This window comes from Durio zibethinus, chromosome 23, assembly GCF_047325235.1.
Source record: "Durio zibethinus cultivar Kanyao isolate XHJ-2024 chromosome 23, ASM4732523v1, whole genome shotgun sequence".
In the NCBI taxonomy this organism is placed as follows: domain Eukaryota; kingdom Viridiplantae; phylum Streptophyta; class Magnoliopsida; order Malvales; family Malvaceae; genus Durio; species Durio zibethinus.
The window spans coordinates 10,251,283-10,264,550 of record NC_143184.1 but is presented as its reverse complement, the minus strand read 5'-3'; the positions used below and the strand labels follow the sequence as shown (position 1 = coordinate 10,264,550).

At 37.6% G+C, this 13,268-nt stretch overlaps 1 pseudogene across 1 annotated transcript; it reads right to left on the bottom strand.

Moving 5' to 3' along the window:
• Positions 1-238: 238 nt before the first annotated feature.
• Positions 239-3,028, bottom strand: LOC111313561 (COBRA-like protein 1; annotated as a pseudogene). Its single transcript, XR_016332448.1, has 4 exons — positions 2,917-3,028; positions 2,212-2,670; positions 1,720-1,875; positions 239-1,604 (listed from the first exon to the last, which is right to left on the bottom strand). The product of XR_016332448.1 is annotated as a COBRA-like protein 1 (transcript).
• Positions 3,029-13,268: the final 10,240 nt, after the last annotated feature.

Below are 13,268 nucleotides of genomic sequence, written 5' to 3'. Positions count from 1 at the left end.
AATATGTTCATGAATTTCTTATAGTTTCCTGTAAGCAATGCCACAAAATAGATGTTTCACCATATTTCACCTTTTCCAATCACCTAAGCCCCAAAGGGATCTTTATGCTTTAATGAAATGTAATGTACATGCACCCTCTTCACAACACATAGGTTTTTCATTGCTATATATATGTTATGTAGCTTAATGAAATACTTTTATCTTTTGCTGGCGATGCACCTAATCAAAATGCATCTAGTTTAAGTCAATCATGAAAATACCATAATAAGTTGAACTAAGATTTATAACAAATACAAACCAATATATAACTGCAAGCATAAATTACCTAAAATTCCTCTGTTAATGACTTATTTTTGTTACAACAGTAATAAAATATTGTGGAAATTCTACAAACAAGATGGCTAAGTACAGAAATGAACAGGCATACAACAGCACAAGTGATCATATCATAGTGAATTCAATAAAGAAACCACTGCACCTTCACATGCTTGAACTGCTTGGTATCGCTACAACAAACATGGGAACTTCTGGTTGTGCCAGTTGTATGTTCTACAGTTGAACTGGTTCAGTAAAAAATGGTAGCAAACCAGATTTTGCAGTGTAAAAATGGTTGACGTTTATGCATATCCGAATAAAAATGCCATTGCTGCCAAGAGAGTCATCGAAAGACTAAGTGTCGAGATAAGTTGATGGGAACTGGCGTTCGGCAACCAAGGATAGGCACCAGGAGCAGGCAAAATGCAAATATCTCCATTGAAGTAGATTCTTCTTGGGAAAGCCCAACCCTTCTCAAAAGTGAAAGTTAGTTTATCCTTTCGGAGAAGTAGCTCTGATTGCACATTACCGAGCGGACCAACTTGGGAGAGCAAATCGTTGTAGAATTTGACACCCCATAACATGGCAGTATCATCCGTTGAATAAAATAAACAAATAAAAGTCATCCTATTAGTAAATTTAAAAAGAAAATTGAATATCTAATTTTCATTCTTCAACGGTTTCAAAGCCAAGTGAAAATTAGCATATTTCCTATTCACATGTAACATTTGCTGCTATGTATTACCCTGAATCAACAATTTTGACCAGGAATTAAGAACTGAGTCAGAGATTTCATGCACCAAATGATCCACATCATGCATGGACCAATTATTCTCCCCCTAAATGTTTTATTTTCCTGAATTATTTTACTAACCTTTGTCATGCTCTTAGTTCCCATTCCCTCCCATCACAGAGAAACCAGAGATGAGTTTTATCTAAACCATCATTCCACTCTTGATGACATAAGATGCAAAGACCAAGAAACATACAAAAGTGACCAAGATTGATTTAACTTACTTATTGCTGTATATGGAGTTAAAGACTTATAGTTAAAGCTGAAAATTTGAGTCAGATTGTCAAAGTTGGGATGTTGCACAACTAAGTTCCACTGTAGTTCATATTGTAATTGAAATTAGTAATTGTGATCTTAACCCGCCAGTACTCCTTGTAGTTAAGCTTCACATGCCAATGAATTCTGACTGGACACATGGCTTGTACATTGGACCAAAGGTGTATAGCTGCTCTTCCCTGTACTTGGAACAACCGATGCTATATGTGGAGCTTCTGGACTGCACATTAGCAACAAAAGGCCTTAGGAAGCAATAAACAAATAAGATAGAAATCATCTCCAACCAATATAAACTCTGAACAATAAGTATCATCTTCTTGGATGAGAGAACTTACTCTATACAGCTCCCCAACTGAGATGTATTTTGGCAGCCACAAGAACATTGAGGCAAGGTACTATGGTGTCATTATAGAAAGATGACAGAGAGACGCAACAAGTAGGTGTTTTCTGAGATAGGAATTGAGAATATGTGCATGTAACATTCCATGTCACCGTCATAAAGTAGTAGTCTCAATTACAACCATCTATACTGATACAAGGAGAGTAAATTTTATTTCCAAGAACTTCTTTGTGCAAAGCAATTAACAAGTATAATCTATTAATTATTAGATACTGAATGTCAATAAAATTAGCGTCCAGCAAGAAAAACAGTACCCACTGAGGACATCTTTCTGTAATAAGTCAACTACAATAACAATTTCAGCTAATTGCAGTATAAATCAGAAAGCCATTTTTGCAAAGTTCAGTGATGAGAAACATGACCTGCTGATTAGCTAAAAGAATATGAATAAATTTATAGCATTCTAGATCTTAATCAAGTGACTTACTCAAAGCTTGTGTGACTCTTCGTTTGTCTGGAGTAACAAATCTGCTGGGTTTCACAATTTTTGCTGGTCCACAAGTATAACCAGGCCCTGGTGCCTTCAAAGTGAAGCTCCTAGGAATTCTAACTGTCTTATTGGTGGTTCCTGCTTGACCCACACTCACCTGGAATGAGCTTGCAGCAGTGGCTGGATCTTGCACCCATGAGTTTAGCACTCCCCCTTTACAGCAATTTGGAATCTGCAGATTGTAAGGAGTTCCTGGCAATAAATCCACAACTGTTGGGTCCTTCTTACAGCAATGTGGAATGTTCCCTTTGAATTTGAACAATCTCCTTGCTCAGTTGTTTGCCCTCCCATCATGCTCCAAATCACCTCCTTCTTAGCCCATTTCCAACCTAACGTCCACCCTGGTGCTTGGATATGACGGTATTGCTGGAAGTTATAAATTGTGACAACTGCCTTCTCATTTCATTGAGAAGTTAATCACATTTTCAGCCAATGGGAACAGTTCTACCAATTGAATGATATTTATTGTTACCAGCATTAGTTTAAAGGAATATGAAAACACAAAGCAAGTGTACCTCGAAGCAAGCTAGGTTTATTCCTTTGTACTAGACATGCTAAATGGCTAAACTATCAAATTCTAACTTTTAGCGTGCACAAACTTCCGCATGTAATAACTAATACAAATGAGACAATACTTAAAACATAGCCATCAGGAGTCCAGCACATGATATCCCACTTGATTGTGATATTTCAGCGGATCATAGGCTTCTAACCACAAGGTAAAAAAAAAAAAAGCAACAAAAGAATACATGTCCAATACCTAATTCTACATTATGATAAATGGCGGCTTACATTAAGAAATGAAGCGGGAAAGAAGTATCAGGTAACCACTAGCTCAAATTCTGGCTAAATCAATAATAACTAGAAAACGACCTCAAAAACTTGTGCTAATCTCGGTATTGCACATCAATCATTGCATTCATTGACATGGGAACTGGTGTACTACACCAACTTTGGATTAATTTTAAGACGTAAGTTTCTTCAAGGAAAGGGAAAGTTATAAGTTATTACTCTAAATTGAACACTATAAACCATTAATTACTCAACCCTCATCATTAACTGCTGAAATCTAATGATAATTAATTTTTAACCACAGTCAATTGAGTTTTACAACTTGTCTAGTTCATAAAAGAGTCGAATATTTATTTTTACATTCATAAGTCTAAAAAGAAAATTATTTGAAAATAAATAAATAATTTATTCTACATGTTATTTATTTATTTATTTTTATATCTCATCACCGCAAGAAAGCAGTTAAGAGTTATGTACTTAACAAATCAAAGCCCTCTGAGCAGAAAAAACAGAATCAAATTTTCCCCATTGCCCATTATAGAAATATAAAATTATAGAGAGCTAAATCCCAGGTAATCCAACAAAAACCCATTAACATAAACGATAAAAGGAACTTAAAAAACATAAAAGACAGCTTTCACAAAATTAAAGAAACCCCATTTACCAAATTCATTAAAGAATCAAAATACCATAAAGAAAGAACCAACTTTTTTTAAGACAAAAACCAACTAAAGGTTCCAACTTTGCAAACGTTTTAGACAAAGAAAAAGAAATATTCTACAAACCTGTTGCATTGAAACTTGAGCAAAATAGCAAAAAGAGAAGCAAAATGTTGAAAGAACTTAGCTTGAAGAACGATTTAGTAATGAATAAGAAAAGATTAGCCATTTCTTTGTTGCCAAAAAAAAAGGGTATTCTTTTGGATTTTAAGACATTTTTTTTTTTGTTCTTGACTTTGGCTCAAAAATCTGTGACAGACAAGGAAGACTCAGTTAAATAGAGAGAGAGAGAGAGAGACAGAGAGACAGAGACAGAGACAGAGACAGAGGGAACGAGGAGAAGTGAATAGCTTTTTCAACTCTTTTTGTCCATAGGATATGACAAGTTTAAGAACTTTGAGTTTAAAGTAGTAGGAACACTTTAAGCCCGCTATAAAACCTTTTTAATTAAGTGGTAATTAGTGATAAACATAATTATTTCTGATTGATTAATTAGAATTTAGAATGAAAGAAAGTTCAAACAAAAAAACTTTAAAATAGATGATATCATAAAACTACAAGTTGTATTGAAACTAATCAACTTATTGTTTGAATAATAATATATAAAAAATATATATAAATTTATCATGTGAATCATATATACAATAGATAAATGATAATAAAAATTGTAAATTATTTCATCAATGAATATGTTTTTACATAATTAAACATGTATTTATTATTAAATTAAATTGATTAATTATGTGATAGTGTCATGGATTTTGACCTAAGATTTAGAATCCGTACAACCTTAGACTTGGAATCACTTATTTTTAGCTTAAGTTAGCTTTAAAATTCAAACGTGCAGGTACTAAAACAAAGGAAAAGACAGAATGCACAAGTTTGAGAGAATAAGAGAACAAAAGAATTGTTGGAATATGCATTGTATTTTACTGAAGTAAAAATGTATGATGATGTACAAAGGAGGGTGGGATGACCCTTTATTTATAGTTGAGGCTCTCGGCTAATTTATGGCAAAACCCTAGAATCATAAGATTACAATATCTCCTAATCAATTAAGGATTACACAGATTACATTAATACATGATTTGCTTCCTAATTTTTAGGGTCAATTAGATCCTGTTGAAGACTCCTATTGATCCTATGTGCTTTTAGAAGATTTTGGTGTGCAGTTCTTTTCTTGGACCTTCATGGATGTGGTGCGAGCATATTGTGGGTGGTCTGGACTCCTTTCCAAGATCCAGTGTGCAAATCCCCACTAAAGTCCCTGGTGCACGAGCCTTAACCTCTGGTGCTCGTGCAAGTGAGCCTGATACCCCTGACGCATCTGTCCAGGACATGACATTCTCCCCCACGTGATTGTGCAACACCCTCATTGCATCCTCTGCATGGTACTGCCTGATATGTTCCTGAAATTGCCATAAGTTTTCCGCTAGCTCCCAACTCGCCTCATTGTTTAGAAGTCTCTTCCAGCATACCAAGTACTCTTGTCTTGGTTAGTAATTCTTTCCGATCAGTTATGATGTTGTGGACTTCCTTATCATATGAGACCCTTGCTCTCAATGGTGCACACTTTGATTTTGCCTGTCCTGGATCTCCCTCATCCTCATGAAATAGCTTGAGCATGCTAACATGAAACACCAAGTGTACCCTCAGCTTGGGTGGTATATTCAGCTTGTAGGCAATTTTGTTTACCCTCGTAACTACTCGAAAAGGTCTTTCATACCTTCGGACTAGGCCTTTGTGCAGCCCCCTGTGGCGCACAATGGGAAACAACTTTACCAACACCAAGTCTCCTATTTGAAACTGCACACCTCACCTGTTCTGGTCTGTCCACTTCTTTGACCCCTTTACCGTTTTGTGAAGACAAACTCTAGCCAAGTCAGCTTACTCCTGCCAAGCCTTGGCAAACTTGTATGTTGCTGGATTCGACCCTATATAACCTGCAACAATCGAATCTGGTGTTAGTGGTTGCTGACCTGTCTCAATCTCAAATGGACTCTAGTTCGTTGCTTCACTTCTTTGCAAGTTATAAGAAAACTGGGCGACATCTAGCACTTTGGCCAATCCCTTTGCATCGCACTCACATAGTACTTGAGGTAAACCTCCAACAGTCCATTCACTTGTTCAGTCTGCCCATCGGTCTGCGGATGTATGATGGTAGAAAAGTTCAAGTCTGACCCTAATAGCTTAAATAACTCAGTCCAGAACTTGCCTATAAAATGTTTATCCCGATCACTAATAATGGTCCTTCGCACTTTTTAGTACTTCATCACGTTCTTCAGGAACAACTAGGCTGCTTTCTTCGCTAAGCACTCTTTGGTTGTTGGAATGAAAATCTCATACTTGGACATACTTGGAAAACCTATATACCACTACCATGATGATTTCGAACCCCTATGCCTTGGGTAGACTAATTATAAAGTCCAGGTGACGTTCTTCCATGGTCGCTTTAGTACTGGCAACGGCTTCAGGAGATCGCTTGATTTTTTGAGCTTTATCTTGTCTTATTGGCACATAAAACAAGTCTTCACATAGGACTTCACATCGTCTTTCATATGCAGCCAGTAGTATCGATCTTCTAGCAAAGCCAATGTGTGGTTTACTTCTAGGTGTCTAGCCAACCTTGAATCATGACACTCTTGTAAAACTTCTTTACGGAGCTTTCCATGCTATAGCACAAATAGCTTACTACCCTTGGTGTACAATAAGCCATCTTACAACCAAAACCAATTAGTCTTACTTTGTTGGGCATACTCGATGAGAGTTTTGGTTGTAGGATTGTGCAAAAGCCCCTTTTTGATGTATGGCACCAAGAACCCCTCTGGTTGGCTAATGGTAGCTAGGTTTACCTTTCTGCTTGGGGCATTAGCCACCATGTTCACCCGTCTTGGCTTGAACTCCAACCTAAGATCGAATTTCGTAAAAAAATCCTACCACTTTACTTACTTGAAGGACAACTTCTTTTATGTCTAGAAGTAGTTGGTCGTCATATTGTCCATAATGACCATGAACCTCAACCCCAACAGGTAATGGCCCCAAGTGCACAAGCAGTGCACCACTGTTGTCATCTCTTTCTCTTGGATCATGTACTTGCACTCAGTCTCATTGAGCTTTCTACTTTCAAACGCGATCAGATGACCCTTTTGCATCAACATACCTCCTATTACGTAGTCTGATGAATCTGTATGCAGCTCATATGACTTGGCATGGTTTGGTAAGGCCAAGACTAGCTCTTTGATCACAGCCTGCTTCAATCGATCAAAGGCTTCTTGGCATCTTACACTCCACTCTCATACTCTTTTCTTTTTGAGCAAGTCAGTCAATGGCATGGCTATAGCTGAGTGACCTTTGATGAAGTGCCTGTAGTAGTTGACCAACCTAAGGAATGACCTCAACTCAGTGACCTTGGCTAGTGGTTTCCACTCTAGGATGGTGCACACCTTCTTTCATCCATGTGAATCTTGCTACATTCCACAATGTGGCCTAAGAACGGGATCTTTTGCTGGCCAAATAAGCACTTCTCCCTCTTAACATATAGTTTGTGCACCCACGAACACCTCGAACACCTATCTCAAGTGGTCTACATGCTCTCCCAATGTTTGACTGTAGATCAAAATGTCATCAAGATAAACCACAACAAATCGATCAATGAATGACTGAAGTACTTTGTTCATGAGTGTACAAAATGTTTTTAGGGCATGAGTAAGTCTGAATGGCTTAACCAAGAACTCATACGAGCCATATTGAGTGACACACGCTGTCTTGAGCTTATCTCCCTCCGCGATCCTGACTTGGTCGTAACTTGACCTCAAGTCCAACTTGATGAAACACCTTACACTCCTAAGTTGGTCGAACAAGTTCACCATGGGTGGGGTAAGACACTTGTTTTTCATGATCAGCTTGTTCAAAGCCTGGTAGCCTATGCACAACTGCAACGATCCATTATGCTTGTGTTGGAATAGAACCAATGCACCATACGATACTTTAGATGGCCTGATGAAGCCAACTTCAATTAACCCATAGAGCTACTTCCTTAATTCCTTCAACTCTGGTGGGGACATTGGGTAAGGGCCTCTAGCTAGTGGCTTAGCCTCGAGCACTAGCTCGATCTTGTGGTTTACCTTCCCCTTAAATGGTAACTAACTAGGTAGCTTTACAGGTATCACATCGCTAAAAGACTTGAGCACCTTTAGCACCTCCAAGGGGGTGTTGGTATCTTTCTCCCTTGGTTTCTCATACTTCAGGGCTGTCAAGAAGGTGTTTTCATCCCTACTCATTACCTTGGCAAATTGAATTGTCAACACCACCTTAGACCAATCCCGAACCCATACCTTAATGGTACAAGGCATTGGCATCGTGCATCCAAAATACACATACAATTGGCAAAAAGGCATAAGGAGGGCATTAATCTGAACAAGGAAATCTAACCCAATCACAAACTCATAGTCATCCAAGGGTATTACCTCAATGGCTTCCTTACCTTTCCAGTCTCCAAGCTATAACTCTATTCCCTGTGCTACTCCAATGGTTGGAATTTCCTTGGAGTTCACTGCCTTGATGGTACCGATTTCTTTTAGCACCTTCAGTCTAAGCTTTTGGGCTCCATCATCTAAAATAAACAAATATGAAGCATCTATGTCCACTAGTGTGCTCACTTTCTGGCTCGTAACTATTAGGTCTGCAAACATCAAGCCTTTTGGCTTGCGGTTCCTCTTACTCTAGACAACATTGAGCACCAACAACCCAAGCTTTGCTACCCTTGCCTTTGGATCCTCATCAGACTCTTTGTCTATAGCAGCCAACTTGCCCTTTTGTGGGTAATTGCACGCTATGTGGCCTCCTTCACATAGGTAGTAAGAGATTGGCTCACGTGAGTCTTCAACATGAGTCCTTCACATATGCGCTTCAACGTGAGTCTTCACATCATCAAGCTTCTCCTTCATATCACCCATGGTCACCTCTACCTTGGACAAGCTCCCATTTATAGTAGACCAGATATCCCTCAAACTGGCCTTCTTGCCCTTTCCACTTCTTTACTCTTGGACCTCTGGTTGTTGGCTAGCAATATTGCTTTGGGATGCCATCTCCTCGACTGCGATCTAACCTGCACGTAAACAAACAAGCAGAACCAAAACTGCTCTAATACCAACTGTCATGGGCTCCAGCCTAAGACTCAAAATTCTTATTGCCTTAGGCTTGGAATCACCTCTTTCTAACCTAAGTCAGCCTAAAATACAAGCGTGCGGGCACTAAAATAAAGGAAATGACAGAATGCACAAGTTTGAGAGAATAAAAGAACAAAAGAATTGCTAAAATATGTATTGTATTTTACTGAAGCAAAAGTATATGATGATGTATAAAAGAGAGTAGGGTGACCTTTTATTTATAGTTGAGGTTCCTAACTAACTTATGGCAAAACCCTAGAATCATGAGATTACAATATCTCTTAATCAATCAGGGATTACATAAATTACATTAATACATGATTCTACCTCTTGATTTTTAGGGTAAACCAAATTTTACCGAAAGCTCTTGCTGATCCTGTGTAATTCTAAAAGATCCCGGCACACACTTCCTCTCTTGGACCCTCCTAGATATGGTGTGAGCATCTTGCGGGCTTGGCCCTGACCATGCGGGCAGGTCTGCATATTGTGTGGGCGGTCTAGACTCCTCTCCAAAACCCAATGCGCAAACCTCCTCCAAAGTCCCTGGTGCATGAATCTTAACTTCTGGTACTTGTGCTGGTGCGTTTGATGTACCTAACGTGCCTGTCCAAGACATGACAGTAACACTTGACATTGAAAAAAAGTAGTAAACTAAAGAAATGTGTCTAAAATTTAAGTCAAATGATTCACGCTACTAATTTTAAAAAAAAAAATCATTTAATAAATTTGAAATTTAAATTAAATCAATAAAAAAAATTAGAGAAAACGAAAGAGTGAATCTGATTTGGATTTATCAGGAAGAAGGAAGAAGTATTAGATATTTACAGCATTGCACAGCAGTTGTTTGTGAGATAATAAAAAATGATATCATCACATTCATCCTTTGAAATGCTTTAGGCTCACTGTAAGAGAAATCTAACTGATGAAGCCCATAAGTCATAGGAATAGACTGTTCTCCCCCCAATTGCCTCCTCACTAGGAGTGGTGCATAATTCGTCACTCTCCATAAACCCAGAAGCGAAACCATTGTACTATCCCCACATTGGTATAACATAGGCTCACGATTCATCCATGGGGCTAACCATCTCACCCTGGCACCTTCCAACTTTTGTAAAAAAGTTATCCATTCTTATTTAGACTTTCGCTTTGACCACTCACTTTCGTAGAATTCTTTGATCGAAAAACGATTACGGATGTAAATCTTCGAGAAAGCACCATTTCCTTGTTTAAAATGGCTTTTCATCTACACGTACAATAACTGTATGCATCCTATGAAGCGCCCTCCATTCTTACGAAAATAACTCAAAGATCTGATAGTCTCTGCTAATATTACCGTTGAAGGATTACAACCATTGATCACACTTTCAAAGAAATCAACCACTGCTATCTCAATATGTCCCAAAACCTTTAGAAAGATTACCAGTCTGTATATAACCAAGGCAAATATGTCTAACCCCCGTTCTTCATTGACGTGTTGCATCAGAAACTCATGAAAGAACTTTCAAGGTAGGTAAACCTGTTCTTGTTTCTTCTTTATATGAGAATCCATAACTTCTTTGTCTATCCCCATGAGTTGAGCCAGACTTTTACGAAATCCTGACTTATGTTTTTTAACATATATCTTGTCAGGAGTCTTGAGATGCAAACTTACCAAGACCGAATATTCTTCTATGGTAGGAGTCATATCAGCTTCGTTAAAGATGAAACATTTATATGCAGGATCCCAGAATTATGTTGCAGCTCTGATTAGTTGATCATCAACAACCACTGCTAGAAGGTGTGCTATATGCCCATGTTTCTGACAAAACTATTCTTGTCTTGACGGACTCATCTTTTTTCAGATATCAACCAAATCCTCTAAGTTATTCTGTTTGAGGAGGATAGAGGTTTCTTGAGGTAGAATAGACTCATACCCAATTGGCAAGCAATCTCCCATCTTCAGTTGAGTCTTTTCTGACAGGGCTCTTACTTCATTAGGTGTCCCACAGGGTGCTAATACTGATAAAGAGCAAACTAAGCGTTCATTGGTGTCCATAAAAAAAAATTTGTTGAAGACCGTTTTTCAGGCAAATGTTCTTTATGCAACTTTATGATATGCGTATGAACCAATGCAAAAGAATAAGAAAAAGGTTAGTATACTCAGAAAAAGAACAAATAACCAAGTAAATTTAAACATCACACAAAGTAAAAAGGGATGAATCCTATGCTTTTGGTCAATTCTAAAAGGGAAGAGTGATGGCTCTATCTATAGGTTAGGCTCTCTTAAGGTTCACTATATGTGGTTTTAAGGTCAAAGTCTAAAGGTCCTCAAATTGTTCCTTACATCCTTGTCCATCACAGACTAGTAAGGCACCCTAATCCTCACCCATTACAGGCTACAAGCGGAAAAGGTTCAATTTGAGTGGGAGTATTTCACTAGCCACTGCGGAGGCATTAGACCTCACGAAAGTAATAGGTACTTTACTCCCTCCTAGAGGGACGGAGCCCGGGTGTAGAGCTCATGTTATGCACATGCACATGAATGACATAATTAACAAAGTAAATAAAACATGAATGAATAATAACACATATATATAAAAAGGTTCAATTTTATTAGGCTTTTGGATAACATAAATTATTTGCTGGCCTGACCCTCAAAATCCCCAGTGGAGTCGCCAAGCTGTCATAACATCTAGATCCGGAGATCTATCGCTAGACATTGACTTAAGGGAGTCGCCACCAATCTTTTTTATCTAGGTACGATTGGCCACCTAAGGAATCTGTCCTTTCAGAGAGCGCCTAAGTTTAAGGGCCCCTAAAAGAATAGGTTCAGGTCTACTAACCAGAACAGGGCTTGAGAGTTCGATTACGTGTGAGGAAGGTTATAGCACCCTCACAACGCCCATCAAAAGATGGTACCAACTTAAATTTGTGTTATCCAATTAGCCTTAAAATTTTATCAAATAATTAATTATTGGAAATTATTCTCAATTGACTCTAATACTTTTAGCAAAAAATTGAAAAAATTCCCTCACCTCAAGAGTATGCAAGAAAAACTACTGTTTCACTTGCAGAGGCTCCATCGTCGGATTATTTAAAGAAAAAAAAATCAAAATAAAAAGGAAGAAAAGAATGGTTGTCTTTGTGTAGGGAAAATTGATACTTTCAACTTTTTCCCAAAAGTATTTTTTTTGGAAATTTATTTTTAAGGAAAATTGATACTTTCAACTTTTTCCCAAAAATATTTTTTTGGAAATTTATTTTTTAAGGAAAATTGATACTTTCAACTTTTCCCTAAAAATATTTTTTGAAAATTTTGATTTTCAAGGAAAATTGACACTTTCAACTTTTCTTTAAAAATATTTTTTTTGAAATTTTAATTTTCAAGGAAAATTGATACTTTCAACTTTTTCCTAAAAATTTTTTTTTTGGAAATTTTGATTTTTCAAGGAAAATTAATACTTTCAACTTTTCCTCAAACACCTCTTTTTTTGGAAATTTATTTTTAAGAAAAATTGATACTTTCAACTTTTCCCCAAAAATATTTTTTTGATTTTTATTTAAAGAAAATAGAACAAAATAAAAGTGAAAATAAATAAAGATAAAAAAATAAAGAAAAGTAAAAAAAAAATAAAAATATGATAAAGATAAAAAATACTAAATAAATCTAATCTAATAAATAAATAAAAAAATTTTGAAAAAAAAAAAAACTTGGAGCGGCTCGGCTATCGGCTCGGCTCGGCTCAAGAAAGAGAAACGGCTCGGGGGGCGGCTTGGAAAGCTCGGCTCGGCTCGACGGGAGGCGACATGTGCGGGTCAAGAAGCGGGTCGACGCTCGGGTCGGGTCGGGTCTCGACAAAACGCGCGGATCCTCTGGGTCACTTAAGGCCAAAACAACGTCGTTTTGGGAGGGTATATAAGGTCATTCCCTCTGTTTTTCGACAGAACGCTCCTCCCTTCTCTCTCTCTTCTTCTCTTTTTCTCTCGTCTCTCTTTAAAAGGCCGAAAAACTTTGGTTAAAGATTCATCGGATTCTAGGATTTGTCACCGGAATCTGGATTTTTCACTGGAAGTTCACCGGAAGTTCACCGAAAGATCATCGGTTTCTGGGATTCTTCATCGAAAACTAGGCAGGTCATCGAAAACTTCAAGGTTGGCCAGAATTTTCGTCGGAAAATTCAAACATCACCGGAAAATTCAACCGAAATCTAGAATTTTCCAGAAATTCCCAAAAGAAAATCGCCAAAAATCTTAAAAAATTTCTGCTAGCTCTCAGAACACTCATAAACTTTTTTTTAGCTTCCTATACGTCTCATTTTCTCTCAAATCAGTAGCT